Source organism: Heliangelus exortis, chromosome 4, assembly GCF_036169615.1.
Source record: "Heliangelus exortis chromosome 4, bHelExo1.hap1, whole genome shotgun sequence".
NCBI lineage: Eukaryota > Metazoa > Chordata > Aves > Apodiformes > Trochilidae > Heliangelus > Heliangelus exortis.
The window spans coordinates 17,162,997-17,176,414 of NC_092425.1; the positions used below are offsets into that span (position 1 = coordinate 17,162,997).

Sequence of the window (13,418 nt, forward strand, 5' to 3'; positions counted from 1 at the left end):
GTTAATATCTTGTTACTTGCACTCATCTGGATACTTAAATCCCTAACTGATATTAATCTTTGTGGCAGCAGGTATTTTAGTCACTCCTCAGTGCAATGTTTCCAAATGAAAGCTCTCCAGCATCCCTGTTATAGATTTGCCTTGCTAAAAATATTACGTCTAAAATACATCTTAAAATATGAGAAAAAAAATGAGGACTTCCTTTTACTTAAAATGTGTGAAATCCTTAATGTCTGCTTCAGACTTTTAGTCCTTATGCTCTTAATACTTACAGGAACAATTTCCTTTGGAGTTGTAGTACTGTTCATGTGCCTGATATTACACCTGTGCTTATAGGCTGTCTGGGTCAAGGAAATGATCGAATATATAAGCAATTGGTTCATTGTTATTTTGTTTTCTCTTTCCCCCCCTCTGTTTACTAAAACTTCATGTAAATCATTTTACTGAAACTAATAATGGAGCTATAGGTGACAAATGTTATACTTTAAGAAGAAACTTGGTTATGTCCATCAATTTCTACGTCTAAATAAATTCGTAATTTGAAATATTTTGAAATATCAGACTACTGAATGCACAACAGTTAGCAAAAATGTAGTAAAACATACAAATCTACTAATTCTAAAATATGAATGTTACGTTGTCTAAAATACAGGCAACCTGAATATTCATCGTATTAATTCCAGTATTTCTGTAAATGATTAGACTGCACACCTACACTGTTTGAGAGAGAAAAGAAGAAGATATCTTACTCTTTGTATGTGTGTTGAAAAAGAGAATTTACTATTGAGGATCAACGCTTTGTTGCAAGACAAAAATAGCTGTTATCTGCCTAGTTTTGTCTGGTCCCTTAAAGAATGGGAGTAGCCATCTTCATCAGTGCCTCTGTAGCCCATGATGTCTCTGTTAGCATCTCCATTGTCTGAAGCATTGCTCTGTGAGGGTTCTTGTACAGAGGCTCAGGCTGTAGCTGGAGAGAAGCACCAGGCCCAGAACCAGAGCGAGTCCAATGTGTGGTCTCAGATGTAAGTGGAACCCGTGCTCTGCAATGCAATTGGATTTCCCACTGCCTCCTGGGAAGGAGGTACCTGACCTGTAGAGTTAAGCCTCCCCTTGTAGTCATTTAGATTTATGTCTATGTATGCTTGAGCAATTTTTGTGCCCTGATTTCATTGTGGCTTTACTGTTTTTTTCACCATGTTGGCGAAGGGGAGGGTAGGTCTGCCTGAGTGACTGCAGAAAGTCCTGGTGTCACAAAAACTTGTCACAGTAGTACATCAGAAGGGAAGTCTGATCTATTTTTGCAAGACCAGGTGTGTAGTGCATGTATTTATTCCTTGTCTGAATATTGCAACCAAAATAGTATTCAAAACTGTAGTTTTAAGAGCTTAGCACATTTATGTAAATATCACAGGCTAGACTTAAAAATGTGAATGTATGTTTGGAGCAGATTCCTTTTTCTATTTGCCTATATTCTAGTGTTTTGAAACTTATGAGATAAACACTCTTATGCTATAGAGTTTCAATTGAAAAAAGTCAAATGCTGAAAAAAAAATATTCATTTAGAAAGTTCACTAGTTCCTTTTTTCTGTCTTAAAAACAAGATTGCAAGTTCATGCGCCATAATCATCAATAATGTATAATTTTTTCTTTTTAGTTTCTCTGTAAGAGATAAGAAAGAATGGTGTTTAAAGTGAGGATAAATTTTCATTTCTTACTTTTCTATGCATTTTCTCTCTTCTTTTCATTGCTCAGTTTGAATAGTCTAAACAAGGTAATTTATAAGGATAGGCTAGAATGGCTAAATGATTAACTGGCCAGCCCATAGACTCTGAAGTTTTGATATTCAGAGGTAGCAGAATTTTTCAAATATGTTTCTTTGCTTCCTGGATTTTCACAAAGACACACTTTTCATTACCACAGTGATAATGTTGTAAAAGTAATTTGGTAACTATTTCTCTTTCAAAAAACTTATTTACATGTGATGACATTTCGATGCTTATTATCTTTTGAATTTACTTTTCATTTTAATAATTTATTTCTGTATATTAAATGCTAGCACATTTGGTTGTTGGGAGGTTCACTGGAATTTATGTATTATTTTTCCTAGTTCTTCAAGATGGCAGTGAGTGTCACTGAGAAGAATCTGGCAGATGTCCACAGATCCTTTGAGTAAATTTAGTTTTCTAATTTTCTGCAGCCCTCTTAGGCCTCTTTATTCTCCTTGGAAAGCATGTTTTCATCCTTAAAGCACTAAAATCATTAAGCTCTGCTGCACAGGGAATATGGGATAGTGAGAATCACACAATGAGCACTCAGAATTTTAACTTCCTGTTAGAAGTATGAAATTTTAATTTTTATGTGTCCTAAATAATCAGAAATTATTTTCACCTGGTAGTAAGGTTGGGAAGTGTTCATTGACTCAGTGTGCAAGCACCCCAGTTTCACACTGTGAGCATTCATCTCTTGTTAGTTGCACAATATGCAAAGACTGAAGGGACCAACACAAAGATTCTTCTTGGTGTAATGATGCTGTCATGAACAGAACCACAGTGTTTCTACCCATGGCATTGCTTCCAAAGCTGTTAGAAATACTGCATCATTGGACTAATATCCAAGACTTGTAAAAACTATTCAATAGAGTCCTTCCCCTGGCACACTGAAGTGGGAAGAAGCACTGAAGCTCACTGTTGAAACTCCTGTTTAGTGAGAAATAGCTATAACAATAAGTGGTGGACTTGTCTAAGAAAAAGCTTCATTGCAGTTCTTAATACAGTTAGCATACCAGATGATAACACTGGTAAAAAATTTTGTCTTGCATGTTATTTTGTGGGAGGGGTGAAAACTGGGAAAGAAACTTGCTTAAATCATTTATGTGAAAGCATCCAGGAGAAATTATGCTATCGGAATCTCTAAACTAATGGAACTGTCTGAATAGGTAGGCTGTTCTTCTCCCTTTATTTGGCAAGCTGTTATTTGGGGTACTGAACATTACTGTGCATTTTTTTCAGCTTTACTGCTTGCAGTTCCCTATGGAAAAAATAAATAGGTAAATATTTTCTATTCAAACATGTAGTGAAATGAGGCAACCAGGTGGCACTAATTGCCAGGTAGTGGGCATGAGCTTGTGTTAAGCCCACCTGTGCCTGATTAGGGCGGGCCCCTACTGCGCATGAGCAGGATTAGGGGGCCAATAAAGCTCACACCTGGGGAAGCCAGAGGGGAGGCCACTTTTGGAGCAGTAGCACCGATTCAGGCTGCTCAGCCCTGAGAGCATTAGACTCAGAGCACTATTTGTGAGTTTCTCCTGGAACACCTGGTTGGACCTTGGAGCACCATGCCCTAAAAGAGGTTCGTCTTGCTACACAAACAAAAAAATATGAAGCAAAGAATAAATTCCTCTACTCAATGAATTTTTTTCCTTTTACTTCTCTTTTCACATCGTTTGCTTTGGGTAATCTTTTCTTTTTTCCTTAGTAGCTAGGATTCCATTTAATTTTTTTCTCTGCTGGGATCATGATTTAGCCTGTGTGCCACAGAAAAGCAGAATGGTAGAAATGCTCTTTTATCTTCTAATGTAATCAATTACTAATCCAACTCATGATGTCATTAATTAATATAAGTAATCACTCAAGTGAGTTCTTTGGTTTTAACTCAAATAAGATTCCAATTAAATATGGAGAAAAATACTGTTACAGCATTTATATAAACTTTGGCATCTGTAGATCCATAGCTGTTAACTGTGTGATAATAATCCTAGTGGCTTTGACTAGTGAAGAATGGTCACCATTAAAGCTTTTCTTTCTTGGTGCTTTGGGGGTTTAATTACCTCTCAGGTTTGTCACTCCATGGTAGATACTGGGATTGATGCAGGCAAAACTGAAACAGCTCATTCCAGCAGTGATTTTTATCACCGAGCATACAGTTTTCTGTCTGCACTCAGACACTTTCAAACATCTTAACTGGTCTGTTCAGTTCTTCTTTACATTGTCAGACTTCTGTGTAATGAGTCTGGGACATGAAAAAAGAACAGAGAGAATTTTCCAGCATGGTCACAAGCAGTTTCTTGATTTTCCAGCTTTGAACTTCTCACCTTCAAAGCCTAATTTAGATAACAGTGAAAGCTATAGGATCAGCAACATGTATCAAATAACATATGTTAACAATATTGTCAAGCACAAGATCATCTCAGTGAAATGTTACCCGACACATCTGTCAAACTAGACAAAGCCTACAGTTGTTTCATATCTCTACCATGTCCTTTAGCACACTTACAATCTGTTGCCAGGAGGTAAGTTCCTTTACCCTGGCTGCAGTGCAGTGTAGATCCCTGAAGTTATTCTGGGTGAACTAGACTTGGTGGACTAATGAACTAAAATGATGACATTGCATCAAGGAATTACATTAGAAATGCCTTTTCACAGTTTCAGCTATTTTGTTCATGTAACTTGTTGTATATTAGAGAGAGAAGACGAGGGGTTCCTTTCACAGGCATATTGTCACTTCACTCAATTTCAGCTGCAGTATTTGAGCATTCTGTGTACATGTTTGCCATACACAGGAGGTGTAGCCAGTGCAGTGTGAGTGTGCCAATACAGAGAAAGGGATGGGAACAGAAATTGTTATTAAGAGATGAGAGGCAGTTGCACCTCTAATGTCTTCTCATGCATTAACTTTCTTCTGTTACACTGGAATTATGCAGAAGCTGCATGGAAGGAAAGGGAAGTTGTAAAAATAATGCAGAGGAAGTGTTTTCTGCTTTACAATCCTGGTGCTTGCAGGAGACCAGATCTTTGTGAATTGAAATATCTGTGCAGTCTAAGACAGGAACTAAGGAGAGAAAAGTTGCTTAAAACAACAGAGCAAAATGTCACTAATTTTCCTACTTTTGACTTTCTCCTTCTCTGTTGGTGCTACTGCTGATGTGCAGAATTTGATGAAAGTTGGTACAGTTCTGATAAGGGAGAACAGAATAGTTGAAGGTGAGAGTGCATCTCTCTGCAAATTCACATCTTTATACAGAAATGTTTACACACAATGCATAAACTGATACGTTGCCAAAGGCTATATCCATCTCCATATGCAAAGCAACAAAAACATGCAATGGATGCATCCTATAAGACAAACCATCAGCATTTTATTTTGACAAATCTTGGTGATTGTTTGTCCATGCATATGTATGTCCATAGTCATTTAAAGTATTTTTCAAACATGAGCTAAATTCTTAACACTTAATCATCAGCTACTCTTGTTTTTCTAGGAAGACTATGGATAGAGTTTTATCATTTCATTTCTGGGTGAACTTTGGCCTAACATGTTCACATATTCAACCCTTTTAGGAGCCCTCACCTGATGTACTTGTTAAATTCTGTAGTCAGTGGATCTACAGCAGTATTTTTGTATTAGCTATAAATAAGCTATAAAACACATCTTTTCCTGAGAATGTGTGTCATTTTTTTATGTATCTTTCTGGGTAACCAAGATGGAATTACAGTCTTAAAATGTTTGCAGTTGTGTATCATTATTTTATTTAACATTTTATATAAATGGTTGTACTCTTTGTATTACCTTTGAATATGCATTAGAGCCATAGCAGTTTTAAAGCAAAGTTAGGAATAAGGATTTATTTTCATATAATTGGCTGATGATGCCTGCCTTGAATTTTTCTGTTCCTTTATTCCAAGTGGAGCCTCTTTTTATGTCTCACCATTTTTTTTATTGTTATTATTTCATGATTAATGTTATCTGGTTTTACTTTATTAGAACTGGAAGCAGAATTCATCCTCGTTATTGAGGGTGTCTGAGCAAAAGTTACAGCATTTTAAAATATTTTTTAGTTATTGGGGCCAGCCCTGCATTAACTCTTGAGTGAACTGGCTTGACTTTTATCCACTGAGATTCAACAGAAGAATACAATATTTCAAGAGGTTTTACACTGAGGGTTTAAAATTTCCTATCTGCTTTCTTCTACTGAAATAATTCTAATACACACAAGAAAGCAATCTAATTATAATTAGATATTAACATGTGAGAATTCACACTGAATAACAGAAAGTGCAGAGTTCTTTTTCTTAAGGAAATTCAGGAGAGACAATAGAAGCTCATGAATCTAATGAAGATATATTTCAGTCTTTGACTAAATGAACATGGGATGGGTTCTTATGCATCAAAGAGTCAGAAAACTGGAATTTGCCCGGAATCCTATACTTTAATTCACTGCTTCTCTGAAGAGTTTCCAAGGGACCTTCACAGTCCACTAGTCTTCAGTTTTGTTTCTGAGGAATCTAACAAGCCCACTGAAGTCTTTCAAGCACTGGACTCTTGACCTAGTCTTCTATTACAGTAATGAAAACTTGAGTATGTCACACATTACAAAAGGCAGGTTAATTCTAAAGTGACTCAAAGGAAAAGATTAAATCTCTGCTAGTGTTGGGTAACTCAGACTGCTCCTGAGCGAGGCCTGTTATCAATTAGGAACACTGAATTTACTAAATTTTTGGCTTCCCTGTTTTCTTTATGAACCACTGGTGCCTTTAGATTTTGAAATATTTCTAATATGATTTTCATGCGAAATTGTGCAATTATATATCATCAAAAAGAAATAAAAGGGGAAGTCAGTGAATGAGGCAAAAACTCTTGAATATCTCTACTAAATTTAACTTGCTGATTTAAAAAGTAAACCAACTTAGAAAGATAAATCCTTCATTGCATTTGCCTCATTACCTTTTCTTTGGTGATTTTAAGGAGATGTTAGGAACAGGACCCAGGAAATCCACCTGCAGAGAGAGTAGATTGAAGCAAATCAAACTTACAGTCAGAAAAGGTGAACTGTTAATGCATGTGAAAAATGTACTTTCCAGTGTGTGAATGGGTTTGCCTTGTTTTGTGCTTGTGCAGTGCTTGTTTGCTGCTTCTGTCAGGCAGGAAGCAGCAGCAGCAGAAAAATTCTGGTTAGAAAGTCACCACTGCTAATTGCACAACTTACTGCACAGAAGTCCTTAGTGATGTATTTTCATATTCTTGTCCACGTGCTTTCTCTCCATAAGTAAATTGAAAAATAAGTAAAATGCTATGCTACTGCTATTCTGTGCAAGATAATTCCCTGACAATGGAGCCCACCTGCTGTTTCTTGGGGTAAGGAGGTTGCAAACAATCTAGAAACCCATGCCAGCTGTGAAAGAATGCTTTTCAAACGAACTAAAAGAACATTTGTTGCTACCAAGAAAAGAAAAAGGCAGCAAATCTTGTTTAAAATATTCCAAATTACCATAGGTAAATGAAAAAAAGTGAAAAAGAAATCTGATGTTCTGATTTACGTGTTATTGTCCTTGTACTAAGCAAAACCATAAAGCAGTTTTTAAAACACTAGTAGGTACTTAAGAGATGAGAATAAGAACTGGGCGTTTTTGTCTAAAATCAGAATATTTATTTGTTCCTAATCTCCCACTTAAGGGATCTGGGTGCTGTTAACGTATGCAGCAGTGTTGAACTGTCCCAGACCAGGGGCTTTTTGCTATTTTCCTTTCTCCAAAAGCAGTAGAGAGGAAAAAGCAGAAAAACACAAATAAACTTAGATGTCAGATTGCATATAGCTTGCGTTTTCCCATAGGCCATCAAGGGCAGGCTGTTTTCAGTTTGTATTACAGAAAAAAAACAAGAGAGCACCATACGTTCATTCTCCTGAGTAAAAATCCTGCTGTGACCGACCAGAGTTAGAACTGACAGCCTGTGTCCTGCTGGCTCTCTGTGTTGCCTCCTCTCCAGAACAGACACATGGTGCCCCCCCATTACCATATTGCCCTATGCTCTCTTTGTTTCTGATGGTGTTCTGTTCAGACCAATTCTACCTACTGCAGAAGCAGATGCTCAGTTCTACACAGCACCTTGCCCATGGGATGCCCATCTTCACAAGGATAGTGCTCCAGGAGGTGACATTCCCCTGTCGCAATTAATGGGCTGTGTTTCTCACTTTTAAGTGCCTGCAGCTCATTACAGATTCATTTTCTCATGTGTATATAAGGCCGAAAGAGAACAACTTTCTCTGTTCCTTTTCCACCAATTTCTCACTATTGTCCATTAATACTCTTGTATTAGGAATCTTGTGAGGATAGTCACCAAAGCAGGAAAGCCCCAGGCTTTGTTTAATACCTCACTGCAGTATCTTCGCCATTTTTCTCATTAAAACCCCTTTATATGTGTTCTAGTAGACTAGCTGTGGTATTTGTCTGTTTTGGGGGGGAGATTCTGATTCCTTTTACAAATTTTCTTCTCCCCTCTTTTCTTCTAAGCTATTGCATGCTTTTCTGAATTCTTTATCTTTGTGGGTTCTTCACCCCTCTCCTGTGGAAGTCAAAGCCTTTTCCTTCCTGTATTTTTAGAATCCCATTCTTTACCATAAATATTTATGGCAACGCAGCACAGCTTTGGTGCTTCAGGAGAGTAAGCATGTAGGTGAATATATTTTTGTCATTAAATGATTCTTTATTGCTTTCAGATGCTATTGTATGGATAATACAGGTAATAATCTCCTAGATTACATTCTGTCTCTATCTCCACTTAATCTTTGCAAAACCAACTTTGATATGTGGTGTTGACACAAAGTAAGTTGTTTTCTCAACATTCCAGCAACAGGAATGAAATGGTCTTACAAACTCCAAATGTGTCTTAATAGGTCTTTAGAATGTTTTTATTGTTCCTCACGAATATACAATTGTTACTATTGAAAGTGCGTGTTCTCTAGGACATATTGTAATGCAGAAGTCTTTTCTGTGTAGTGTAGGAAACCCATAGTCTGCTTCTGCTTTAAATGAAACATGAAGGCCTCAAAGAGTGACAAAAGCAGCCTATTGATCCCAAAGTCATGCTGCCTTCAAGACATTAGTACCATCTTAATAAGTTGAAGGAATGACCTCACTTCTGAAAGTAGTTTTTGCAGAAAACAAAGGCACTACATCGATGAATTCTTGATAGTATTTTTTTTTTTTATTCTCTGTTTAGGAAGACCATTAACTTTCATTGTAATTCAACTGGCATCTTCCACAGATATTTTTCCCAGAGGAAAGAGAGTAAGACATTGATATTGTATAACTATGGTTACCTTCCATTATCAATTAAATCATTAGAATTTACAAACGTACTTACTGTTACCTATAATGCCATTACAGGGATTTAATGTAGGGTCTTTTACATCTCACAAACAAACCATAAGCTACAGAATACATTCCTGATTCAGAATTCAAAATAATGTGACAACTGATGGTTAATTTTGTTCTTTAAAGTAACTTAAGAAAGATGTGAGGACTTATAGACCTTAGGCCATGTTATTTAGCAGATTAATGCTGCAGTTGTTACTGGTGTTTATTTCCAGATAGATTTTTACTTTTTAAAAGAAGTGTTCTAGTCTTGCCTTCCAAATGCATTCTAAGTCTGTGTGAAAATCTCTCCCAGTCTGCTATATTATTTAACCAACTATGTATACAAATGCCATATGTTATATATTTGTTCTGTGTACTTTGGTGTTGTTTGCTTTGTTTCAGGTTTCACTCAATAAATATATTCAGAAATAGGCCTTGTTCACAGACACAACTACTGTAAAACAGAAATCCATAAAGTTGCCTTTTACTGTAATTATTTCATGTTCCCAGTCCTCACAGGATTTTTTTGCTTGTGCAGTTCTCTTAGTCATAAATTTGATTATTGTACTACAGTGATTTACTCTAAGAAAATGAATGTAATATCTTCAAAATTCTGTGCTGTGAACCGTAACTCCCCAAACTGCTATTTAACTTCCCAAGCATTATAAATGCATTTCCCTAGCTGTTCCACGTGGAAGCCATCTCTTAGCAAAGTGTCATTTTCCCAGTGGACCGATAGCATACAGAAATAATAAGTGCGAATAGTAAATATTTTTAAGACTTGCAATACAAACAGTCACAGAATACCACCCCCCTTGTGAGAAACATTCATATAGTAACTTTGCTTTTTGAACTTAAAATCCCATCCTGAGTATGAGGTGTGATGTGTCAAACAGGTTGACAGGTATATAAACTCATGAATATAAACTCAGTAACTTTGCAAATAACTTCTTGGACCATAAAATCCAGTTATGAAAATGTAGAAGTATGTGAGGGAGAGATTCAATGCATCAAAGAATACTCCAAATATTGAAATTTTAATGAATAATACTGCTGTATTGCATACCTGTAAGTACAAAAGACCAACAACTACCTGGAAAAAAATGCATACTTTTCTTGCCTTTTATAGCTCATGAGACACTTAATTAAATACTATTACCATGCTTCAGATAGCAGGTGCTTTAAATATTAACTTGTAGTTTCTTGAGATACTATATTTCTGAGCATTACACTGCTTATCTCAGTTATTTAATCACAGTGTTTACAGCGTATATGTAGTCAGTTTTTCCATCATACTGATTTACCTAACTCTCTACAAAAACCTTGAATCATGATTCCAAAATCAAGTATTGTGTAAAAGGGGAGACTTCATACAAATGGTAAGTGTACCCATGGACATAGACACAAACGAATTTCTTCTTGTGCATAAGGGCCACGTGTCTTTCTGTGTAACTGCTTCTTCCATGGAGTTTAAGCATCTTCAAATCAATCGAGCTTCTGTTATGAAGAAAAGAGAGTTAATGTGTAGAACAGGGATGTCCAAGACTGAATACTGTTTATAATAGGAAGCACTGAATTCTCATCACCTTGCCGTAGTCCGTTGTGACTAAATACATTTTGTAGAATGTTTCCCCCAAATGTGAAGTGACAAAAAAATATATACAGCTTAGCTATAAAAACAATGCATTTGTACTCTCCAGATCTGAAATGGAGACATCTTAAGATGAGTTTCAAAAATGAGCTACTTCTCTTGCAAAATTAATTTTAAAAAGGCAATTTTTTTTAGTTCTCTTTATCATTTACAAGGAAAAATGTATTGGCTGTCAGGTGGCTGAAGGTTTTAATTGCTGTATAAAGTCTGTGTTATTAGACCTTACTTTAAGACTGCCTGTGACAGCAAGGACTGTGGCCCACAGGTTTCTTCTGAGTCAGCAGTGTTAAGACTGAGGTATGTTATGCATCTGTATTGGTCTGAGAAAAATGGTGAGAACAAATTAGATTTTCTGGTGTTCAAGAAGGGACATTCTGTTCTTTAACCCTTTGCAAGGTGGATCTCCTCTGCTGTTTGTAAGCTATTCCACTAGAACAGGCATGGAGACTAGGGGTACGAGTAGGAAAAAGCCAGAAAGTCCCATGGAAAGTGCAACTCTCCGAGGTGCAAATACCTTTAGAAGAAACTGAGCTTTTAAGGCTGTGAAACCAGTGTAATGTAACAGCTGTATCATATTGTCCATATTACTTGACAATTACTGTGTTATTTAATAAAAAACTAAGGAAGCGAGTGGTTATACTGATTTCTAATTAGCTTGATTCATTTTTAGAGCTCTGCTGGTCATAAGCTCTGTCATAGGCAGGCGTATATGAATGGCTGGAAGCCTTGTATCTCCACAGTCTCTTTTTATCGGTGATATTTAAAATTGAATATAAGTTCACGCTCAAAAGTAATAATTCTCCATTCATTATTTTCATTTACACAGAATTTTCAAATACTTTTTGGTAGAATTACTAGAAAGTATGTTAAACTTCTTAATGCATGCTTAGGGCTGCAGAATTGCTTAGATTAGCTTTCCTCTATTACCAAAATATTTCAGCATGTACATTTGAGGGGGGTGTATGTGCAAATGCAAACACAGTATGCATGCTGCTTTGTAATATCTTACCTACATAAGCAAGTCTTTTTCAATTTTCCTAGCACTGCAAGTGTACATCTTTCATGAATTTATTTTTATATTTCTAAAACAACATCGTGAGGTTCTTTTTCCAGCTGTTCCAGTGTTTCTGTATTCACATAGGCTTATTTATTCTACTGTTTTCCTCTGTCAGATGTAACATATTCTAAGAGAAACCTCCACCTTTCTTGGTGACCACTGTGAGGTAGAGGTTCTCTCAAATGAAAAACAAACTGATGGCTGTAGAAGGTCAGAGGGTCTGGATTGAAGGTGGTTCTCAGTAGTAGCTGTGCATCTATGACCAAGGGTAAAGGCTGTGTAAATGAATTTTTGTTATTGAGCAGACTACCCTGATATTAACTCCAAAATAAGTCAGGATGCTTCTCCACTGTACCACTCTCCTGTTTTATTCCTGTTCATTTGCCCTTGGCTACTGAGATTCAGACAGTATCTTCATTTGAGGTGTAAGAATTTGCATAAAAAAGTACCACAAGACCATTGCCACATTATTTTGTTTCAAGGTTACTTTACTGTAGACAGTGAGGGTGACATTATAATGTACAGTCTCTGAAATACTGCCCTAGTTTTTCTTTTATTTTTTTCAGTCATGCACTGTTTATTCTGAGGATGCTGTCTTGACAGCACTTCTTATAGCTGGCCAAAACTGTATATCCACAATTTGTTTGCGTCTCGTTGGCACATGATGGGGCTGAGAAATCTATTGGCTCTTGGAATTGGTGAGCAGCCAATGGTCCTTCTGACTCCCTAGGGGAAGAGAACCTTCTGTCTGATCTTGAAGACCTATACCTGAATTCTGATGTTACACTGGTCAAAACTTCTTTGATCATTTCAAAATTTGGTTTAAACCACAAAGGCTGTGTTTTATCTGTCTTACTCATTTTTATTTCTTAGCAGACCTGCCTTGTTAATGTGGAATATTGTGCACCCACTTCAGCTTTTACTTCTAGCCTTCTTGATGTGGCATCTCTCTTTATCAATCATGATTGATAGTTCTTCCTACTTTTATTGTGGAGCATCTGATTCCATGCCATGTTGTTGTTCTTTCACCACTTAGATATGCCTCCTTTCTGGCCCTAGGGTACAAATGTGTCTGCTGCTTCTTACTGACCTTGATGGCAAACACCAATTCCAGGCTAAATATACTTTATCAGTTTTCAAGTATTGAACTGCTGCCTTTCAGGTCTCTACAGTACAGAAATTGAGGGAAGCTGAAGGTATTGAGGGACATAGGAAAAAGAATGATGATACTGTACAGACTGTAGCAGGGAACTCTAGAGACAGTGCTTTTTCCTTTCTGTCCCGTTTTGACCTGTTAGATGAATAACTGACATGTCAGCATAATAATTTGTCAGTACTGCTAATTTTACTGCCAATGCGTGCTACTTTTGTGGATAGATTGATTGCTCAACTATATCACATATTTATTAAATAACACAGTGATTATTGCGTTTGCAAATGTTATGCCGTTTTGTTAGCCACATAAATGCATAAGGGTTCCTTAATAATTAGATACTGTAGGAGCTGGGTGAAAATGTGGGTGAACAGTCGCTGTTGTTCCTTTAAACATACACAGCTTGAAAAGCAGATGGAATTGTGT

The 13,418-nt window shown here is 36.6% G+C and overlaps 1 protein-coding gene across 1 annotated transcript in view; it reads left to right on the forward strand.

Annotated features, from left to right (window-relative positions):
• The window catches only part of GALNTL6 (polypeptide N-acetylgalactosaminyltransferase like 6), a 449,783-nt gene that overhangs the window by 255,802 nt on the left and 180,563 nt on the right, over window positions 1–13,418 (forward strand). The window lies entirely within an intron of this gene.